This window comes from Equus asinus, chromosome X (genome assembly GCF_041296235.1).
Source record: "Equus asinus isolate D_3611 breed Donkey chromosome X, EquAss-T2T_v2, whole genome shotgun sequence".
Lineage (NCBI taxonomy): Eukaryota > Metazoa > Chordata > Mammalia > Perissodactyla > Equidae > Equus > Equus asinus.
The window spans coordinates 66241879-66265289 of NC_091820.1; positions in this window are offsets into that span (position 1 = coordinate 66241879).

The window sequence follows — 23411 nt, forward strand, 5'->3', positions numbered from 1 at the left end:
GAGAGAGAAAAAGTAAGACAAGAAATTGAGATTTTAAGTAATTGATGGAATATATAAAAAGATAAATCATTGGTCTTTGATGATGCAAACATTTACCTTTGAATGGTTTGAGAAAGGGCATAGTCAAAAAAGAGTTTGAAATACTCCAAAGTAAGTAATTAGATATGGGGAAGTATAGCCCACAGAATTTACCAAAAAGGAACATATTTTGTCATGTTGTAAATAACTTTATTTATTGTTAAAAAAATGGGTTGAGTAAATTGAAAGTGAGGAACAGAAGTCAATGAACATAGACAACTCTGTCAAGAACTTAACTGTGAAGGGAAGGGATAGGACACAAGCAAGAGCTATGTATAAGATTGATTTTCTATTAATTCTTGTCTTTAAACTTTAAAATTCTTCTTTAAGAACTTTTTTAATGAGAGAGAATTAAGTATGTTTATATGTTGATGGAAATAGAATACAACCAACAAAAGCAACAATTGTCTGGAAGTAGGCAATCAGTGTTGGCATTGTGGCTCTAGTTATCAGAGATAACAGGTTCTTTCAACTTTCTGCCCCACTTCCTAGTACATGGCTTCCATTATCAAGGTCACATCATAGTCCACATTGCAGCTGGATTTCTCTATTATATCCATGTGACTATGAGCAGAAAGGAAGCAGGAACAAAGTGCAAATAGGGAACCCTCCTGTCTGAGTCAGCCTCCTTTAATTATCCTTCCCTGAAGATCCTCAGAAAATTTCCGCTTACAACTTTTTGGCTAGAACTTAGTCACATGGCCACATCTTGCTACAAAGGAATCTAGAAAATGTAGTCTTCATTCTGAGTTCCAAGGTGTCTAGCTAAAATTTGGGATTCTATTTTTGAGAAAAGAATAATTGATGTTGGGATAGGAAATTAGTAGTGTCTGACATACCAGATTTCTTAGATTGCATTCCCTGGAAACAACCTCTAAAATGGCAACTTGCAATAAAAAGTATATTTATTGTTATGAAGTAAGGAAGGATGGATTGAGCAGAGGGGGAAAATGATCCACAATGTAGTTGAAACTGAGATATTAACCATTCCTATGAGCATCTTTGGATCTGGAATGTCCTTTCAAAGTTTTCCCAAATTGAAGCAAAGTGACTGAGCTTGTGTATCTGTGCAATAGACAGACTCGGATATGGACTGTCCTCTAGGAAGAGACATAACCTTTGCAAAGGTCAATTCCCAGTGATAGACAAAGATATGAGCTCAGTAGCTGATATTTCCAGTAGCTGGGTGATGGAAACATCACTGAAGATGGAATATGCGAAGAGCACTACATTATCCACGATATCTGGTAAATGTAGCAGAAGGAAAAAAAGGTAAGTAATGAATATGTTGACTAAGGAGGCATTACAGGAATAGAGCACAAGTTTGTGACAACATAGGGGTGGAGCACAAGTTGGTGACTATGTAGGGAAGAAAAAGGGCTAATAGCAAAGGACTGAAATTTTTTGTTAGTTATATGCAAAATAGCTTAAACACAAAAGTAGTCTATATTTTTAGCTTACAAATAATTTAAGGCAAGAATCCCTGGTAGGAAGGCAACACTCCTCCACTTCAGTTTTCCATCTTGTGGCTATGACCTCAAGATTATCTGCTTTTAGCTGGTAGAATAAGAATCAGCAAATAGAGAAGACAAATAGAACACATGACTTCTGCTCACATTCCATTGGTCATAACTTGTTATATAGATGCATGTAACTCAAATGGAGGCTGAGAATGTAGTGGAGCTGGCCAGCCATGTGCTTTGTACTTTTATTGCAATGAGAGAAGGGATAGTGAATTTTCTGAACAGTCATATCAAATAAACAAGTGCAGTGGAAGAAAGATATGTGGGAGCAGAGAGGTTTCATGGTTATGGTCAGAAAGCCGGATATTTTAGTTTAATATTTTATACATAAGAAGAATACTGGGTCATAATAAGGTGTGGCCATGGGTAGAATGATATCAAGTATGGATGAATTGCTGACTCATGGAGATTGAAAACTATGAAGCCATATTGTTGGAAAAGTCACCACATAGGACAATAATAATATTAACCAAAACTTATACAGTGCTTACTATGTACCAGAAACTCTTCTAGGTGTTTTACATCTACTAATTTAATTAATTCTTTCTATAATCCTATGAGCAAGTTACTATCATTATCCTCATCTTAGAGATGTGGAAACTGAGTAACAGAAAGCTTTGGTATCTTTTCCAAACTTATATAACTAGTAATAAGTGAAACAAGAATTAAAACAAGGAAAGACTGGCTTCAGAGTCTTTGTTTTTGTCTCTATGATAGCAAGGCTTGTATGGAGAGGAAGCCAGTGATTCAGGTCCATGTATTAAAAAGTCTGAGTGAGTGAGGAGAGGTGTGTACCTGAGAGAGAGAATGAGGGGAAAGTATTGTGTGGCATGAGCCTCAAATGAGTGATTTTTTAAAACTTTTTATTGAAATTATGATAGCTTACAACCTTGTGAAATTTCAGTTGTACATTGTTTTTTGTCAGTCGTGTTGTAGGTACACCACTTCCCCCTTTGTGCCCACCTCCCCACCCCCCTTTGCCCTGGTAACCACTAATCTTTTCTCTTCGTCTACGTGTTAAATTTCCACATATGAGTGGAGTTATACAGAGATTGTCTTTCTCTATGTGGCTTATGTCACTTAGCATAATACTCTCCAGGTCCATCCATGTTGTTGTGAATGTGAAGATTTTATCTTTTTTTATTGCTGAGTAGTATTCCATTATATCTATATCTATATCTATATCTATATATATCATATCTTCTTTATCCAATCATTCAAAAAAATAATATGAAAATATAAAACCATTCATTGATAGATACATTAAGGATCAGCAAAGATGTCACACTGATGGCACCAAATCAATTTTCAATCCTGACATTAAGAGGAATGTAATTTTTCTCACGAAAAGAGGCAACATGCCTCCTGTTGTATTCATCCACCCAGACACTCACTCATTTAGGGCTGATATAGCCAAGTTACCTGAGCAGTAGACAGCTTTATCGCCATAAAAAAAGGCAGATATATTGCACTTATATTAGGGATTGTAAACCTTCTGCAGACATTCCCAGGGATAACAAGACATTATCAATAACAACTTTTAATAAGCCATGAGGGATCTGAAACAACAATTATGTAGATGGAGTGGGAAAAAATGCTTAGCATGGGAAGCCTAACACAGGAAATTCCCTTTACCTTACGGCTAAAGCAATCGTCCTAGTTTCTTATTGAGGAAGGACTAGTGCCTAGTATCAGAACCTAATGTTTATCTTCCACCTTTTCAGTCTATAAGCATAGTTAGTAACCTACATAAGTTCTTACTCTTAAAGGTGGGTTTAGTCATGTTCAAAAAATACTTGTGGGCTAAACAAAGCACCCACTCAGGAACTATATCAGGACTATTACAATAAAAATTGATGTTATAGGGTACTTTATAAGCAGCAAGTCTATGGAATACTATTTTCATTTCATTAAACTCATTTCGCTTTTTGTGTGCTATAAATTACACAGTATCTTTGATACATGATTACCAGAAATTTAAATGATTTGCATAAAAGTAATTGAACAATTCTATCATGAGCAAGGCATATCTATTGCTCAGCTCATTTGACCATAGGATAAAGGTGCAAAAACGGGAGTTTTCTAATTCAACACTACTCTGGCATTGTGTCTACTCTGCTTTGAATTTCACATGTTGGGTTTTTCATTATAATAAGACTTTATAGCTATGGAAATGCTAAGTATTTTACATGGATTATCTCATTTAATGTTCATAAAAGTGTGGACAAAAATTTCCTATTGCCCTCAATTTGTGATAAGTAAACTGAGGCTTAGAGATATTGAGTAACTTACCCATACACACCTATGTGGTGGAGAGTATGCCATTCTAGCACCAATGTTCTTAAATAGTTTTCCAATGTGTAGTGAATATGCTTTTCATCTGGAGTGGCACATGTTTGAATGTTCTAGTAGATATTTATTAATTTTAATATATTTGAAAAAAACATAGCATGTACTTTGCTGCTATTGGGTGAAGGGTTGTATAAATGTCAATTAGATCAGGCTGCTTGATATTGCTGTTCTAGTCTTCCATATTCTTATTGATTATCTGTCCATCGAAATGTTCTATCAATCAGTGAGAGGAAAGCTGAAGACTCAAAGTACAACTGTGGCCTTGACTCCTGTATCTTGAAGCTATATTTTAGATGTATACTCTTTCAGGATTGTTAGTTTCCTTAATGACTTGATCCTTTTATTGATATGAAAAGCTCCTCTTTATTTCATGTTCTGAAGTCTATTTTATCTGATATTAATATAGTTACTGCAGCTTTATATAGATAAGTGTTTTGATGGTATATATTTCTTCTTTTAATTTTTAATATACCTGAATATTTTTATGTAAACTAAGTTTCTTGTATACAGCATATAATTGGTTCTTGCATTTATTCTTTCAATTTTATTGACTTATAATTGACATAGAGCTCTGCAGAAAAGTTTAAGGTGTATAGCATCATGACTTGACTTGCATATATTACAAAATGACTACCATACTAAATCAAAAAAAGAAAGAAATCCTGTCATTTGTGACAACATGGATGGACTGTCAAGGCATTGTGCTAAGTGAAATAAGTCAAAGAAAGACAAATACTGCATGTCTGCACTTTTATGTGTAATCTTGAAAAAAAAAAACTCAAAGAGAAAGAGACCAGATTGGTGATTGCCAAAGGTGGGGGGTGGGCAGTGGGGAGATTGAATGAATGGGGTCCAAAGCTATAAACTTGCAGTTATTAAAAAGGTAAGTACAGTGGCCTTACTTTTTTATCCAATCTATTCTGCTTTCTAACTGTAGAGCTTTTACCATTTATGCTTAATATAATTATGAATCTGATTTGGTTAAATTTACCATCCCATTACTCATATTTTATTTTCTTATCTCTCACTATTTCTTTTTTCTCTTATTTTCCCATCTTGTCTTGAAGTAATTAATATTCTTAATAAACAAATGAAAATGAAATTAAAAACAATATTTCCTTTTACAACATTATCAAATTAAGAATTATATATATAAGTGAACTCAACACAACATCAGTCAAAATCTCAGTAAACGTTTTGTAGAAATTGACAAGCTGATGCTAAAATGTACATTGAAATGCCAAAACCCTAGAATACTCAGTATAATTTTGAAAAAAAAGTTAGTTGAGGATCTTAGACAACCGTATATCAAGACTTAATATAAATCTACAGTAATCAAGACAGTGTGCTAATGGTGAAAGTAGATCCATAGACCAATGGAACAGAATACACACACCAAAAATAGATGCATATACATATGTCTGACTGATTGTTGAGAAAAGTGAAAAGGCAATTCAGTGGAGAAAGGACAGTCTTTTCAAGAAATGGTTCAGGAACAATTTTATATTTATACATAAAAAATTAACCTAGGCACAGAGTTTGCACCTTACATAAGAATTAACTCAGAACAGATCATGCACATAAATGTAAAATACAGAACTATAAAGTGTCTAGAAGAAAACAGTAGAAAATCTGCATGACCTTGGATTTGGTGATAAGTTTTTAGGTAAAAAATCTAAAGCATAATCCATGAAATAAAAAATTGATGTTTGACTTATTAAAATTAAAAACCTGCTCTGCAAAAGATACTGTTAGGACAATAAAAATGCAAGGGGCAGACTAGAAGTAAATGTTTGCAAAACCTATATCTGATAAAATACTTATATCCAAAATATATAAAGAACTTTTAAAATTCAAAAATAAGAAGAAGCAAACAATCCAATTGAAAAATGGGGAAAACATCTAAAAAGAAATCACCCCAAAGAAGAATTACAAATGGCAATTAAACATTGGAAAGGCTGCTCAACATCAGTTATAATTGTTAAAATGAAAATTAAAATAAAAATGAAGTACAACTACATAACTATTAAATGGATAAAATCCAAAAATCTGACAATATGAGTTACTCATGAGGAAGCAGAGAATATGAACTCTTCACTGCTTGTGGAAATTCAAAATAGTACAGTCACCTTGGAATACAGTTTGCAGTTTTCAGTAAAGTAGAGATAATCATACCATATGACCCAGCAATCACAGTCTTAGGTAATTACTCAACTGATTAGATGACATGTTTCTGTAAAAATCTGTATCCAAATAATTACAGCAGATTTATTTATAACTGACAAACACTGGAAGCAACCAAGATTTCCTTTAATAGGTTAATGGAAAAACAAGTTGTGGTATAATTTAAGACAACATACTATTTGATGATAGGAAAAAACTACTGATACACTCAACAACTTGGATGAAATTTAAATGTAGTTGGGTGATACTATAGTGGTAGATTCAAGGATCTATTCATTTATCAAAGCCCATAGAACTTTAATAAACCAAGCATGAACCTTAATTTACACAAATTAAAAATAATCAGGAAGTTGGAGGAATCTCAAAATGGAATCTAAACTGTGATGAAACAATCTAATTGGGTGATGTAATCTCACAGGAGAGACATATGAAAAAGATGCTTACCTATGTAGGTTTGGAACCTGTTTTGACTAGAAAATATAGGACTAAAGACAAGACAAACTCTAACATAAGCAATGGACTCTTGTTAGTAGTGTTGTTTCCCACAGGAGTAGGGGTTGACAATTTTGAAACTGCTGTATATTTATACTGGGAATGGACAATTGAGACCAGAAACAAGATTGTCTAGTGATGAGACAGTGAATTACCTATATTCCAACTTTTAGAGACAGGGTTTGTTTCTTTTTCTTCTTGTTGCTAAGAGATTTTCACATATTGAGGTATATGGGGTAATTGTAATTATTCAGTTTCAAAACTGATTCAGCTTGAACTAAAGAAGCCTGACTTATGGCCTATCAAACATACATTGTACATCTGCTTTAACCATTAAAGTAAAGAATGCATACTTCCTCTCCTACACTATATTGGTAACACCTTATTGACAACACCCTATTGATAACTCCCTATTGGTAACACCCATAATAGTCCCTTTCCTGACATAAGAGTCCTGCTGACCTGCTAATTTGCAATTAAATACCTCTTTAAAACTTTGAAAATGTATCCTGGGTGTGTTTAATGTATGTTCTTTGTTCTAAAAACATATGACTGTACTGGAAACTATGCTTCTCGGGAACACTTTCTAAACCTTCCTGGGTTATAATCTTCATTCTGGCTCAAGTAAAACTCTCCTATTTCTGTTATCTATTGAATGGTTGTTGGTTATTTCCATCAACATTTCTTGCATATTGTGGCAGAATTTCAGAGAAACCAAATGTAGACCACCTGGAATTTACTTTGAACTGGTGTTTGGTACCACTTGGACCCATTGAGCCTCTCTGGCTTCACAGCACTCTTCAGGTAGCCCCATTGAGTTACTCTGAAACCTGGACTTTCTTATTTAAGTTGTAGGTCCTTTTACATGAGCTGTTTCAAGTCTTAAGACTGGGTGTCTTAAGGGAATACCAGTACATTTCCTAAGTAAGAAATATCAAGAGTGAATTTCCTAGGCCAGGGTAGCCTAGGGGGAACTTCAGAGTGAATGGAGCAGGATGACATTTTTAATTTGGCTTTACATTACAAAGAATTGTGTCTATAAAGTCTGAACAAATTGTTTAGCCTCAAGAATGTGAGGAATCCATAAGAAATTATATCATGATCAGTGACTTCAAATAATCATCGAAGAATGCACATATGAGGATTGGTCATCCACGTAGTCCAAGCCCCCAGAGTAGTTTTAGACTGCTGGTGGGAGAAACTGAGACAGGTAAGAGAGTGCTCAATACCTTGTTTAGGGAATGACTCTCACAAACAGCACACTTCCGACCCACTACACTGTCCTTAGAAATTGTTCACACTTTATGGTAAAGCAAAACTAAAATAAAATGGAAATTTTGCTTCTAAAAGCTGATCAGTTCCCGAACAGACAGCCTCCCGTAGAACACTGGCTGGCTTCATGTACAGTACATACGGTGGAGCAGATAATTGCAATTGATTAACAAATTGGGGATAACTGCAAATGGTTGGATCTTTGGATCAAGATAACCCAGGATAATTTAAAATTACAGTGGACACTTTGGGACTCCTTTGAACCTCCAAAACTTGTATGTTAGCAATTAAAAGGAACATTCCAATTAGATAAGATCTTTAAAGAAGTTCACTTATTAAGTCATGGTTTTATGAACACCACTGTAATCTTCCTTCGAAGGAAGGCCCAATATGAGCCCTTCCCAGGGTTAATGAAACTCTGAGAGATTTTCTGGGAAACCACTCTCCTTAAACAGTCAAGGGTAAACTAAAATTAAAAGAATAATAATAGAGTTGTTCAATGCTGCCAGGAGTAGTTACTGTTTGTCCCAGCTGAAACCTGACGAGATATTTGAAAGGATTTAGTGACTTATGCTCAGAAATTCGACCTAATTAGAAGCTGGTATTCAAAGCCTGGTAGGAATTTTTTTTAGTCTTTCTTCCCTAAATTAAGATAAAACTAAGTACCTAGAGGGGAAAAAAGCAAATTAAGGATAATGTAATTGAATGGGTGTGTCTGTCCTTTGATAAGTAACTAACTTCCTCTCTTTATCTCCAAAAACACTTGTGACCTCTCTGGGAACTATTATCTAGACCATCCCAGATTCTTAAGTCTGGAAAAAAAGAGGTGGAAGGCAAAGAATCTTTTGGAGATGAAGACTGCTATGAAAGCACCCTTACCCAGATATATAAGGAAAATTTTTAAAACAAAGGCTATAAAATCTTTGTCTCATTTGTCTGTGTGTGTCCATATATATGCTATATGTGTGATATTTTTCTACCTCTGGATGGTATAGTTTCTGAAGGAGCTCTGTTTAATTGTCTTAAAATAAGTGCTTACAAAAATTATTTCCAAGTGTAATGGAAAATAATCCAAATGCCTTTCACCTTAATGTGATAAAAAAATAATAATAATAATCTTTGGTAAACAGCCCATTTAACTTTCTTGGTTTGAATGAAATAAGCATGCCATACGACTTATCAATATTGGATATTATGCAGCCACGCAACCTTCATTCTACTTGGATTTATTAGTCAAATAAGCTCATGTATCTCTGTTACAAAATTTGTCAGTAAAATAGCTTATAATGATATATGATTTTGTCTAATATCACCTGAAGTTTTCGTAAGTAATCTAAACAGAATTATTGGAAACGAGAAAACTGAATAGATGTGAAAAGATAAATGTTTATGGTGAAATTTTTAACAATAATTATATTTTATGGTGTATGTACTTAAAATAAGTTTGAAACCTTAGAATCTTGATAATTAAGTTAAATGATAGAAATCTTTTAAGCATCTAGATCATTTCCACATAAGAAAATATTAGATATTAATTACTAAATATAAGTTTGTCTACTTTTGGTTTATTACAGAGAAACTAAAAGATGTTTGGGTCTATTAGTAAATATGTCTTATATTTTTATTAGAGGATTATACTATGAAGTAAGACGTTTCTAGAAAATACAAAAGTATTTATAAATTTGCCAAGTCACAGAATGCTAACGTAAAAAACAGTTTACAATTGCTTACTTCTTAGTTTTCAGTAAACATTAAATTCTGCAATTGTTAAAAATTCTAGTTAATGCATACAATTAAAGCTGCTAAAAATCAGTAAGAAAAATATCTTTGTATTCAAGGAAAGTAGGATGTAGATTTTCAGGAAAGAAGGTATGTAGAATAGAAATATTTTTATTTGTTTTGTGAAGAAAGGTAAATTTGCCCTAAAGTACTAAGAAAGAAAAGAAGGCATAGGATAAATTCTGATGTAAAGAAAAAGTTATAGAAGTTTTGTGGAAGAAGAACCCTCAGGAAAGAGTTTTGTGCATGATCAATTTGGCTAAGATTTAAATGAATTTAATTAAGTGAATTAGTTTTAATATAAAAAGTAAGCTGGTAGATAAATTAGAATTTGGTTTTCTCTTTCTTAAAAGGATAATTTTCTTGGACCTTTATTATGCTCTTGATAAAGAGATCATAAAGATTTTATTTACTTTTGAGTGAGTCTCACTTTGGTTAAATGGACAACTAAGCATTGTTTCCCAGTGACAATTGTTTCATAGTGACACAAGATCAACGAACACTGTATCTTGTTTGATGAAGTGTTTTAAAACTTTTTGATATTTTTGGCAAGGTCCCCAAAATTCAAATCCTAAATGAAGACTTTCTTTTGAATTGAAAATTTCTCTGAGAATTTTCAGTGGACCGCTGACTTCTCAAATAAACTTTTCCTCTCTTCCTATAAAGAGAGAGATATTAAACTAATTAGGCTTATTTTTTATGCTAAATTGCATGGGAAGCATTGTCAAATAAATGATGATAAACCTTCTTAGGTTCTATTGTGTAGGAAAATATGATTCGCTATCTTAACCCTGCTACCATGTTCCTCTCACCACATGAGGAAAATGAAGATGACTGTGTTCTATTACCTTATTTGGTTTACAGATGGCTCTTACTTAAATGATAAGCAAGACATTATGCAGCTAGATACACTGTCCGGCCTCTGGAATGTCCACTACTTTCTATTAACTCTGCTAACCCAGTGAAAGATTTCCCACCACAGGCTCAGGAAATCACCACAGAAAAAACAAAGGTGGAACAAACAGGGGGAATTTTTCACACTACCATGCAGATGTGGTTTAGGCCTGATAACAAACCATAGTGACTATTAGAGCACAACTACCACTGCTCCTACATATGCATCAATTATGCATTGGGCACCTGAAAAGATACTTTTGTGGGGAAAACAATATTTTTGGAAACTTTCCCACAGTGACTCATAAAGCATTTACTCATTGTGCTATATGTCCTAAATTTAATCCCAGGAAAATGCTTCATGAGTCACAAGGTCACTCTTCCCTTCCCAAGGGACTCCTTGAGGTATGGACATTAAACTTTGTTCAAATGCCATAATCTCAGGGATATAAATGTTTTAATAATCATCTGAATGTTCTCACATTGGGTAGAGGCCCTTCTTTGCAGAAATGCAACAGCTTTAATAGTAGATAAATTATTGAATAGGATAATTCCTGTTTGGGGAATACCTACCAAGTCACACAGTAACTGGGGAACTCATTTCACTGGACAAATAATTAAATCTGTTTGTGACATTTGGCCAATAAAACATTTTAATTAACAGTACAATCAATACCCAATTGGCAAAGCTTTTCAGAAGCATTTAATCTCTCATGACCAAAAGCTCTTCTGCTAGTACTTCTCAATCTTAGATCTACACCTCTTGGTAATCATCAATTATCTCCTTTTTAAATAATAACAGGTGGCTTGCACAATTAGATGAGGAAAGTTATGAACTAACTTTGCTTAAGGGAAATATATTTCATTGCTGTCACAGTCTTATTGAGGTACTTAAAAGAAATGAAAGGTTGGTAGCAAATTCCTTTCACAGAGAGTTCCGGGGAGACAAAGACCTTAAGGATCATGGGCTATACCCTGGAGAATTTATTTACTGGAAGAGGCATAGAATGAAAGAGTCTCTGCAGCCCTGTTGGAAAGAACCATACCAGGTAATTTTAACCAATCCATGAGCTTCAGAATTAAAGGGCGTAGACTCATAGTTTCACATTTCTCATTATAAAAACCTCCTTTGCCTGAGTGGTTTTCAACTCATGTTTCTGACACCTGACTTTAACTAACCAAGACAAATACCTCCACACCAAGATGAGAAGAAGACAGTATCTGATGTAGACAGCTGTGCCAAGATTTTGCACCAGGCCTGTATTCCCAACCTTATATCTCCTCATTTAAACCCTTGCAATGCTGAAACCATATACTCATATTCTGTGTTTGTTTCTTTTAGGAAGACTAGCCCAGAACTAACATCTGCTGCCAATATTCCTCTTGTCGCTGAGGAAGACTGGCCCTGAGCTAACATCCATGACCATCTTCCTCTACTTTATATGCGGGATGCCTGCCACAGCATGGCTTGACAAGTGGTGTGTAGGTCCCCACCCAGGATGCAAACCAGCGAACCCTGGACCACCAAAGCAGAGCATGTGAACTTAATGGCTGTGACACTGGGCCAGCCCCTCAGTTTCTGTGTTTTTATACCTGATGAATCTTCCAAAGTGTCATCTTTGCTAAACCAAATGAAAAAGTAGGTAAATGCCTTAAGCAACCCTACAACTAGTCTTGATTTGTTTAGTTGGCTCCCTTTAGGTACTGGCTCCCTTTTGTGATCCAGTTTGCAAGTCTTATTTCTATTACTCCTTGGAATCCTTGTATTCGTCATAATATTCAAACTAATAACTCTTTTCTTTACTCAGTTTTGTAAGACTGGCATGCAGGCTAGAGTAATGATTGCTCAGCAAATTGAGGTGGTCATTGATCTTACAACCCCAGACAAATTTCCTTTTCTCATAAAAACTGTGTCTAAGGACTCATTTTTAAGCTGATTATTTAAAGTATTTAATTATCTGTTCTAGGATTATTATAAACAATGTAACTATAGGAAGTAATGTAAAAGTACATGTACAATGTTTGTGCAAAATCTAAAAATAATTGGCAAATTACATAACCTATGAAATGTTTCCCCTGTTAATATATACCTTTATGCTTGTCCACTGTATCCAACATTTTCCCCCCAATGTGGATAACTGGACAAATCAATGAAATGCCATAATGTGGTGGATGAATATCTGGGCTTACCTCTGAAGGCCACATGCATGGATCTATTGTATACAGTTCACCAAAGTCTTTGAAAACTGATCTTCAGGGTAAAGTATCACTAAGGTTATAGAACAACCACTGGGCAGTGCACATGCAGGGCAGATCAAAATAGCGTTACAAAGGATTTGGAAAATGAAGTGATGACATTTTAACCAAAGACCACAAAAAGCATATGGGAACTTGTGGCCTGAATACAACCAAGTTTATTGTCTATGAAACAAACAAACAAACAAATGCTGATAAAAAATCAGCATTCTCCTTAGAATTTAAACAGGACCAAGAGGGTAACATCCACTGAACAGACACAAAGAACAGTACAGAAGCTGTGAAAACCGTAATGACATTTGAACCAAAGCCAACAGAAAGTGAATAGAAAATTATGGCCTGAACCAATGAATCAATTGCCTACTAAGACAAAATAAAACAAAAATCAGCATTCTCTTCAGGATTTAAACAAAACTCAGAGCCTCATAATATAATATACAAAGGTAAAATAATCCAAAATTACTTGGAATATGAAGAATCAGAATATCAGAATTTGCAAGGGAATTGATAATCAACAGATGCAAACCCATAAATGACACAGATATTGGAATTATCAAAGACTTTATAGCAGCTATTATAATCATGCTTCAAAGAGTAAAGGCTAACATTCTTCAAACAAATGGAGAGATGAAAATTCTTTGTAAAGAAAAAAAAGTGAAGAATCAAATGGAAATTTGAGAACTAAAAATACAGTAATCAAAATTGTACTCACTAAATGGGTTCAATAACAGAATGGAGATGATAGAGGAGTCAGTGTACTTGAAGATAAATTAATAAAAATTATTCAACCTAAATAAAATAGAGAGAAAATATTGACAAAAATTAACAGAACCTCAGAGACCTGTCGGATTATAACAAAAACTCTAGCATTCGAAAAACTGCAATATTTCTATTAAATGTATATGGTCTAAACATACCAATGAAACAGTAGAGATTGTTGAAATGGATTTTTTTAAAATATCAAATTATTTGCTGTTTATAAAAAGCTCACTTTACATATAATGATATAGGTACTTTAAAAGCAACAGGATGAGAAAATATTTACCATCAAATTTTAGTTTAAAGAAAAGTGGTGCGGCTTTATTAATATAAGACGCAGAATATTTTAGATCAAGGAAAAGAATCAGTTATCAACAGGAACATAACCTAGTGCTAAAAAGGTCAGTTCACCAGTAATACATAACATAATAATCCTAAATGTACATACATTTATCAAGAGTTTTAAAGTACATGAAAGAAAAATTGATAGAACCAAAAGGAGAAATGGAGAATAACTGGTATTTTTCGCTGGAACATAATTTTCAGCGATCTTCTTGGAATTTCAAATGCAGTTGAAAGGCTTTCTAAATATAATTTAATTTTAGAAGTTTTCATGAAGTCTGATGAAAAAATAAAAGTTCATTACTATCAGTATATACAGGTAATAAGAATTTATTTTAAAAATGAATTTATGTGTCCTAGAACCTCTTATTATGTGTTTACTCAAGTTGCTTTTCTAATCTTTATGGAAAAAGTGAGAGTGAAGAGTTGATGCTTCCCCCTTCAGGGTCTATAACTATGTTTGATTTATCTCTTATAAAAGTCCCAACTCTGACATTTTGATAAGCATTTTTTTTAATTTCAAGTTTTTTATCCAGAAGACTCTTGAACTTTGAAACAATCAAATACGACTTGACCATCCCTTGCAGACCTTTGAATAAAAACTATAGAATTTCTGCACTAATTTAAGTTTTAAAGGAGACAAAATCAGTTGCACACATTGTTTTTCTCCTGATGGAATTATTGATGATGTTATCTTTCCATGGTACTCCCTGCCAATCAGTTTGTCATTAATGGGCATGCAGTAAGAAAAAAAATAAAGTATGCTATGAAAAGAAAAAGCTAGGGCATTCATTCATTTATTCAGCATAAAAACATTACATGAATGCCTATTCTGAGATATAGAGATTAAAGTGGACAGCACAATCTTTACTGTGAAACATCCTACTATTTAAAAGAGTTTAGAAAATTAGTTCACAAAAACAAAGTAATATAATTCTAACACATATACAGAAGTGATACAGTCCAATGAGTACTGTTCCCATGCAAAGCAAAGCCTGGGGAAATAAGTTTATTCCAATGATGCTGCTATTGCTCAAAACAATTTTGGAACTCTTCATTTGGAACTTCCTTCAGAACCTTTGGCACATCCTTGTGAGTATTTTAGTGGGATAAATTCACAGCTGTGGAATGCGGATATGATTTTTGAAAATAATCAAAAGCTTTACAAAGGAAAGATGTTGAAATAATGGGAACTGTAATTGGAGAGGTGCCAGGAGAATGGTGCTCAACAAATGGCTTGATTTTTAAGGGGGAAAAATGGATTATGGCAATCGATGTCAGTAAATCTTGGTATGCATGGCTCTCTGGCAAAACTGTAGAGTGGATTATTAAACAGATGGTTTGTAAGCACTTAGAAAGTGAGGTAGTGATCACTAAAAGGAAGCTTAAGTACTTTAGTAGTGAGTTTGTCATGGTAAACTCATGCCCCTTTCTAATAGCATTATCAGATTTGCCCAATTAGAGTAATGGTACATGTGGAAAGGAAAGAAAATTAACATTTATTAAACTTCTCTTTGGCACTGTGTTAGCCCTTTATATGCTTTATATCATTGAATCTTCACCAACATCCTACAAGAGACATATAATCACCCTTAATTTACTGATGAAGTAGTTAAGGCTCAATGAATTTGAGTAATGCAGCACAAAATTGATAAGCCTAAAATTAAAAAAAGTTTATTCAGTTTCAAAATTTGTGTTTGCTTTTTAAAAAAATTATGTAATATTTCAAACATACAGAAAAATATAATTAATATATCCATCACCCCCACACACCCCCTCAACATTAACAAATCCTAATGTTTTCTCATATTTTCTTCTAGTTTTTAAAGAAATAAATTTTGCAAATACAGTTTGACCTTTTATACCTTTCACCATCTCATTCCTTTTGCTTCTCCTTCAGAAAAAACTGTTATCTGGAAGTTGATATGAATTCTATCTACCCATGCTATTTCAATTTTTGCATATGTATCCATATGTCATGGTATTTAGTATTTCTTTTATGCTTTAAAACTTAATTAAATAGTATTATATTGTATATGTTTTTATGGAACTTCGTTTTCTCATTCAATACTATCATTGAGATTTATTCATGTTGATATATATAGTTCTCTAGTTCAATTATTTTTACTGCTCTAGAAAATTCCATTGTATGCTTTTTTATCCATACTCTTACTTAGTTTCCCCCCAAATTTGTACTCTGGCACTTAGTACAGCAATAAATATTCCTGTATATGTTATCTTTGTGCACATGTGCTAGAGTTTTTCTATATACCTTGGCATGAAATTGTGAGTAATGCACATTTCAAATTTACCAGCTATTTTCAAAATTGCTTTCCATAATTGTTGACCAATTTACAATCCCTTTGGTGTTAGTTTTTAAAATTTTTACCAGTCCTATGGGTCTGGAAAAATACTTCATTTTTATTTTAATTTGCCTTCCCCTGATTAATAATAAAGTTCATAATAGTTTCTTATATTTAATGCTCTTTCAAGTTTCCTTTTCTGTGAATTGCCCATCTATATAATTTGCTTATTTTTATATATATTTTATTTTACTTATTGGTTTGTAGGAGTTATGTCTTATGAATTGTATATATTTAATCATAGGCTATGGCACATATTTTTACTTTGTTTATAGTACTCTTTATTACAGAAAAATTTTGCTTTAATATTGTCAAATTTATTAATATTTTCTGTTATGGTTTGTGCTCATTGTGTCTTATTCAAGAAATCCTTTGGGCCAGCCTGTTGGTGCAGCAGTTAAGTGCGCATGTTCCACTTCTTGGCGGCCCAGGGTTCGCTGGTTCAGATCCCGGGTGCGGACATGGCACCACTTGGCACGCCATGGTGTGGTAGGCATTCCACATATAAAGCATATAAAGTAGAGGAAGGTGGGCACGGATGTTAGCTCAGGGCCACGCTTCCTCAGCAAAAAAGAGGAGGACTGGCAGTAGTTAGCTCAGGGCTAATCTTCTTCAGGACAAAAGATATCTTTCTCTACCTTGAGATATATATATATATATATAAAATTTTGCTTTCTATTAAAATAGCTATAGGTTTGACTTTTTACTTTGATGTCTTCAATGCATATGGAATTTATTTTTGTGAGATCTGTGAGGTAGGGATTTAACACATAGAGAATCAATCCAAAAATCTGATACTATATAGGATATTCTTTCCTTACTCATCTGTAATACCATCTGTGTTAGATATCACATATATGCACATATATATGCATATGTTCATATATACAATGTTTTTCTAGATTCTACAGTTTGTTCCATTAATCTTATCTGTCTCTGTGAAAATATCACTTTTTAAAAACAGATTATAACTTTATGACATATGTGGATATCTGGTATGGAAGTATTCCTCCTTTGTTTTCTTCTTCAAGAGTGTTTCTTGTATTCCTGGACATCACACTTCCAAATAAATTTTAGAATCAATTTTTATGGTAAATCCTATTGCTATTTGGATTGGAATATCATTGGATTTGAGATATTAATTAGAGAATTATTACCATCTTTATGAAATTATTTTCCCATTTAGAAACATGGCATATCTCTATTTATTCAGACATCTTTTAGAAGTATACTTCAAACATTTTATTTACATTTTGTCATTAAGCCTCAGGCTTATATCTCCATTAATAATATAGATTCACTGACAACATAGGCCTTGTGAAACATGTCTTTATGTCCTCTACAGTGTTTATTACAGTGTTAGATACATGATTGAAGCTAAGTAAGTACTGTACTCTTGATTTGAATCCATGGCATGACAGTTGATATCAATGTAGTTTTAACATTATACCTAACACAAATTCCTAACACTAGATATAAGAATATTTAATTCATGAATAAAATTAGATGATTATCAATATTAAGTCAAAAGTAGAAAATCAGCGATATGCTGTTTCATGTTAGGTTAGAAAGTTGACTCCGTGTGGTAACAATATTTCATCCCTAATATGGGGAAATTGAAGTTATGCACTTTCTTGTTTTTGGTATCGTCATTGTTGTGTAATTTTATGTGCATATTTACTTATAAAAACATGTTTGATAAGAAACAGAAGAGGAAAATGACTCTCAAAGATCAGCAAAAATTATATCCACTAAAACCAGAAGATGAGTGGCTCATTCAAATGCAGACTGTCTTCTGTGCTGATGAGCATCATTGTAGATACTAGTCAGCAAGCATCAGGATCCAGTTCACAGCAACAAAACCAGACCTTTTTATTCTTGTTTTCGTTAACTGAGAGAAGTTGACTCAAATAGAATTTTTCCAAAATTTGAAACAAAAGACCTAGAATTTCTAGTTTCAGAACAATATCTCATATACTCAGTTTTGCATGCTGTTTCCCTCTAAATATAGGTAAAAATACCCCAGAAATTATTCAACAGATAATGACAAAAGGACTCTGAAAGCTAGGAAAAAAGTATACTAGCTTCTTCATGGGTGATCTCACCTGTGAATAGAATTTGCAGCATAAAACACCTGTGTTTTCCTGCCCTCCAGTCAGTGGCATAAAGTTATCTGGGCATAGTGGCTTCTCTCTTGTGCCCTGTGCATGTTCTCCTAGGGAAATAAGGAAGCCAGGAAGATGTGTTCTATGCCTAATGGCAGCATCAGTAGATATTGAGTGGGAGAACCAGTAGCACCAGAAGAATGAAGCAGGCTAGAATAACATTACAAAGACTGAGGGGATAAACTGCCATTGGAACTAGAGTCCACAAAATTACATCAAAATCTATATGATAAATCTGATCAAGGTAACTCTCTGCTAAAATAGACTTACATAGGATCAGATGCCCCCTAATAAAATTAACAAAATTCTCACTATACAGTAGAAACTCACCCATCATAAGAAGACCTAGCAAAACCAAAGTTTGATTGAGTGAAATAAAAAAGCTGACACATATACTGAGGTAAATTGGATGTTGTAATTACCTGATGACGATTTTAAAACTACTGCCGTAAAAATCCCTTAATAACCAATTAAAAATTCTCTTCAAATAATGAAAAAATAGAAAGTTTCACAAAGAAAACATATAAATAAGAACAAAAAGGAAATTATACAACTGGAAAATAGACTGAGGAACAAATAAAACTTGTTGAATGAGCTCAATAGTAGATAGGACATGACAGAGAATAGAATTCTTGAATTATAAAACAGATTGATAGAATTTACTCAATCTAAATAACAGAGAGAAAGTAAACCAAAAGAAAATGAGCAGTGATATCTTAGACAATAATAAAAAATCTAACATTTTTATTATTAGAGTCCCAGAAGAAGAGGCAAAAGAGTGTAGGACTGAAAAGTTATTATAAGAAATAATGAGTGAAAACTTGTCAGTTTTGTCAAAATTCATAAACCTGCAGATTTAAGAAGTGAGTAAATCCCAAATAGGATAGGCTCAGAGAAAGTCATCCTCTAAAACATAATTAAGCTTTGGAAAAGTAATGAAAAGGGAAAAAACATGAAAAACAGCCAGAGAGGAATGACACAATATCTAAAAAGGAACAATAATGCAAATAAAGGTGGATTTCTCACCTGAAACAAGGAAGGTCAGAAAGAAGTGGCACAACAGATTTCAAGTATTGAAGGAAAAAAACACCTGTCAATTCTGAATCCTATACCTTGTAAAATTATCCTTTAGGAATGGAGGGGAAATAAAGACGTTCTCAGAAGAAGAAAAACCAAGTGAATTTCTTGCTGGAAGACCCACACAAATAATAGCTGAAGAAATATCTCCAAAGAGAAAGAAAATCACAATAAGAGAAGACTGGAAAAAATGAAAAATAAGGCTGAACATTTAGAAAGGAAAGAAGAGCAAGAAAACATAAAAGTAAAGGCAAACATAATAGATTATCCTTCACCTCATGAGTTTTTTAAGTCATATTTATGGTTCAAACAATAATTATAACACTGTCTGATGTCATGCTTAATGTACATAAGAGAAATACTTAAAATCATATGTTTAAAGTGGGAGAGAAAAGGGATCTAATGGAATAGAAGTTTCTGCACTTCACTTGAAGTGGTAAAACTTCAAAATCTGTAGCCTGTGATAAGTTATATATGTATATAAATGATAATCCATACAGCAACAACTAAGTAAGAAACAATGTACTAAAAAAAACCTTAAAAAATATACAAGCAACCCACAGAAGAATGAGGAAAGGAGAGAACAAAAAGAAAACTAAAAAGAAAATGGCAGACATAGGAGCTAACATATCAATAATCACTTTAAATGTAATTGGCGTAACTACAACAATTAAAAGACAGAAATTGCGGGGCTGGCCCCGTGGCAGAGTGGTTAAGTTCACGCGCTCCACTGCAGGTGGCCCAGTGTTTCATTGGTTCTAATCCTGGGCACGGACATGGCACTGCTCATCAAAACATGCTGAGGCAGCATCCCACATACCACAGCTAGAAGGACCCACAACGAAGAATATACAACTATGTACCGGGGAGCTTTGGGGAGAAAAAGGAAAAAAAAAATCTTAAAAAAAAAAAGACAGAAATTGCCAGAGTGGATAAAAAGCCACACGGACAAACCAACTGTATGCCATCCAAAAGAAACTCAATTCAAGCCTAATGACAGAAGTAGGTTGAAAGTAAAAGAGTGGAAAGAGATATATCATGCAAATAACATTGAAAAAGAGAATGGACATATTAACATCAAATAATCAAAGAAGGTTACTAGGGACTTAACTAAAATAGGATCGATCCACCCTGAAGTTATTGCAATTCATAATGTGTATGTACCAGACAACAGAACTCCAATACACGTATAGCAAAAATAGAGCTGAAATGAGACAAAGATAAATTGATAAATATAGTTGGGGACTTCAATAGCTAACTCTCAGCAATTGATAGAATTACTATTCAGAAAATCATCAAGCATGTAGAAGAACTAGACAATACCAAGATCCAAAAGGATCTAACTGCCATTTATAAAACATTCCACTCTACAACAGGAAAATACACTTTTTTCAAGCACTCAGGGAACAGTCACTATACTAGAATATATTTTGAGTCATGTTATTAATCTTAACATATTTAGAAGAATTGGTATTATACAGAGTGTGTTCTCTGATACTAATGGAATCAAACTAGAAATCAATAACAGAAAGACAATGAGAAAATCACCAAACACTGGGAGATTAAACAATATATGTCTAAATAATCTATGGGTCAAAGAGGAAATATAAAAAGATTTGAAAAAAATGAATGAAAATGAAAAAAATCAAAATTTGTAGGATGAAGCTAAAGTAGTACTGTGAAAGAAATTTATGGCACAAAATGCTTATATTAGGGAAGAATAACATGTGATCCAGCAATTCCACTGCTGGGTATTTATCCAAAGAACAGAAAAACACAAACGCATAAAGATACGTGCATCCGTATGTTCATTGCAGCATTATTCACGAAAGCCAAGACTTGGAAGCAAACTAGGTGTCCATCAAGGTATGAATGGTTAAATAAGATGTGGTACATATACATAATAGGTTACCTCTCAGCTATAAAAAAAGATGAAATCATGCCAATTGTGACAACATGGATTGACTTTGAGGGTATTACGGTAGGTGAAATAAGTCAGGCAGAGAAAGTCAAATACCATATGATCACACTCATAAGTATAAGATAAAAACAACAATAACAAGAGAAACAAACAAACACAGATACAGAGATAAGTAGAGTGGTTACTGGACTGGAAGGGGGGAGGGTGAGGGGCAAAAGGGGTGACAGGGTACGTGTGCAGTGATGGGTGGTAATTAGTATTTGGGTGGTAAACATGATGTAGTCTACACAGAAATTGAAATATAGTAATGTACACCTGAAATTTATATAATATTATAAACCAATTTTACAGCAATAAGAAAGTAACAATCATAAATCTTAGTTGTTACTGCAAAAAACTAGAAAGGGAAGAGCAAAAATTCCCAAAGCAAACAGAAGGAAAGAAATAATGAACACAAAAGCATAATCAATAAAATTGAGAAGAGAAAAACAATGTAGACAACTAATTAAACAAAAGTTAGTCATTTAAAAGTCAATATAATTGACAAATCTCTAGTAATATTACAAAGATAGAAAGAGCACAAACCACCCATACCAGGAGTGGAAGAGAGCATCACAAAAGAGCCTACATCCATTAAAGGATAATAAGAAAATAGTGCTCATGAGTTCAATAACTCAGAAGAAATTAGCCAATTCTTTAAAAAACACAAACTGCCCAACAGAACTGGATAACCTGAATAGCCCTATAACTATTAAAGAAATTAAATTTGTAACTAGAATACTCCCAAAAAGGAAATCTCCAGGCCCAGATGTTTTCATGGGAAAATTTTACCAAACCTTCAAAGAGAATTAACACCAATTTACAAAATCTCTTCCATAAAATAGAAGAGGAGAGAACACTTTCCAGCTCATTTTATGAAGCCATCATTATCCTCTGTGATTACTAATTTTATGTGTTAACTTGGCTGGGCCATGGTGCCCAGAAGTTTGGTCAAACAAAAGGAGAGCTCCCAGGAGTAAGAGGGAATTCTTCAGCACATGCCTTTGGAGTTGAATAGTAATATTGGCTCTTTTCTTGGTCTCTAGTCTGGTGGCCTACACTGCAGAATTTAGACTTGCTGGGCTCCATTACAATGTGTGTCAATTCCTTAAAATGAATTTCTTTCTCTCTCTATACACATCCTTTTGTCTCTGTTCCTCAGGAGAACCCTGACGAATATACCCTGACCAAAATCAGGCTAAGATAGCACAAGGAAAGAAAACTTCAGACCAATATCTCTCATAAACTTAAGCGAAAATTCTCAATAAAATTTTAACAAATACATCTAAAAATGTATAAAAAGAATAATATACCACAAGCAAGTGGGATTTATTTCAGGTATGTAAGGCTGGTTCAATAATCAAAAAACAATCAGTGTAATACACCATATCAACGGGCTGAGGAAGAAAAAGCATATGATAATATCAAGTGATGCAGAAAAAGCATTTGATAAGGTTCAATACCCATTCGTGGTAAAAAAAAAAAAAATCTAGTGCACTATAAAGAGGAAACCTTACGTAATCTCATAAAGAGCATCTACTTTAAAAAATAGCAGGTAACATCATATTTAATGGTGAAAGACTGGATGTTTTCCTCTCTAAGATAAGGAATACGGCAAAGACCTTTACACTCACCATTCTTAGTCAGCAGTACTGGAAGGTATAACCACTATACAAGGAAAGAAAAAGGAAAAAAACACACTTGGAAAAGAAGAAATAAAGTAGTCTCTATTTGTTGATAACCTAATTATCCACATATAAAATCCCAAGAGTTCTACAAAAATATTCTAAAAGTAATATGTGAATTCAGTGAGTTCATAGGATACAAGATCAACACATGCAAAAAAATAACAATTGTATTTCTGAATACTGACAGTGTTCAAATAGAACCTGAAATTTACAAACAATGCCATTTG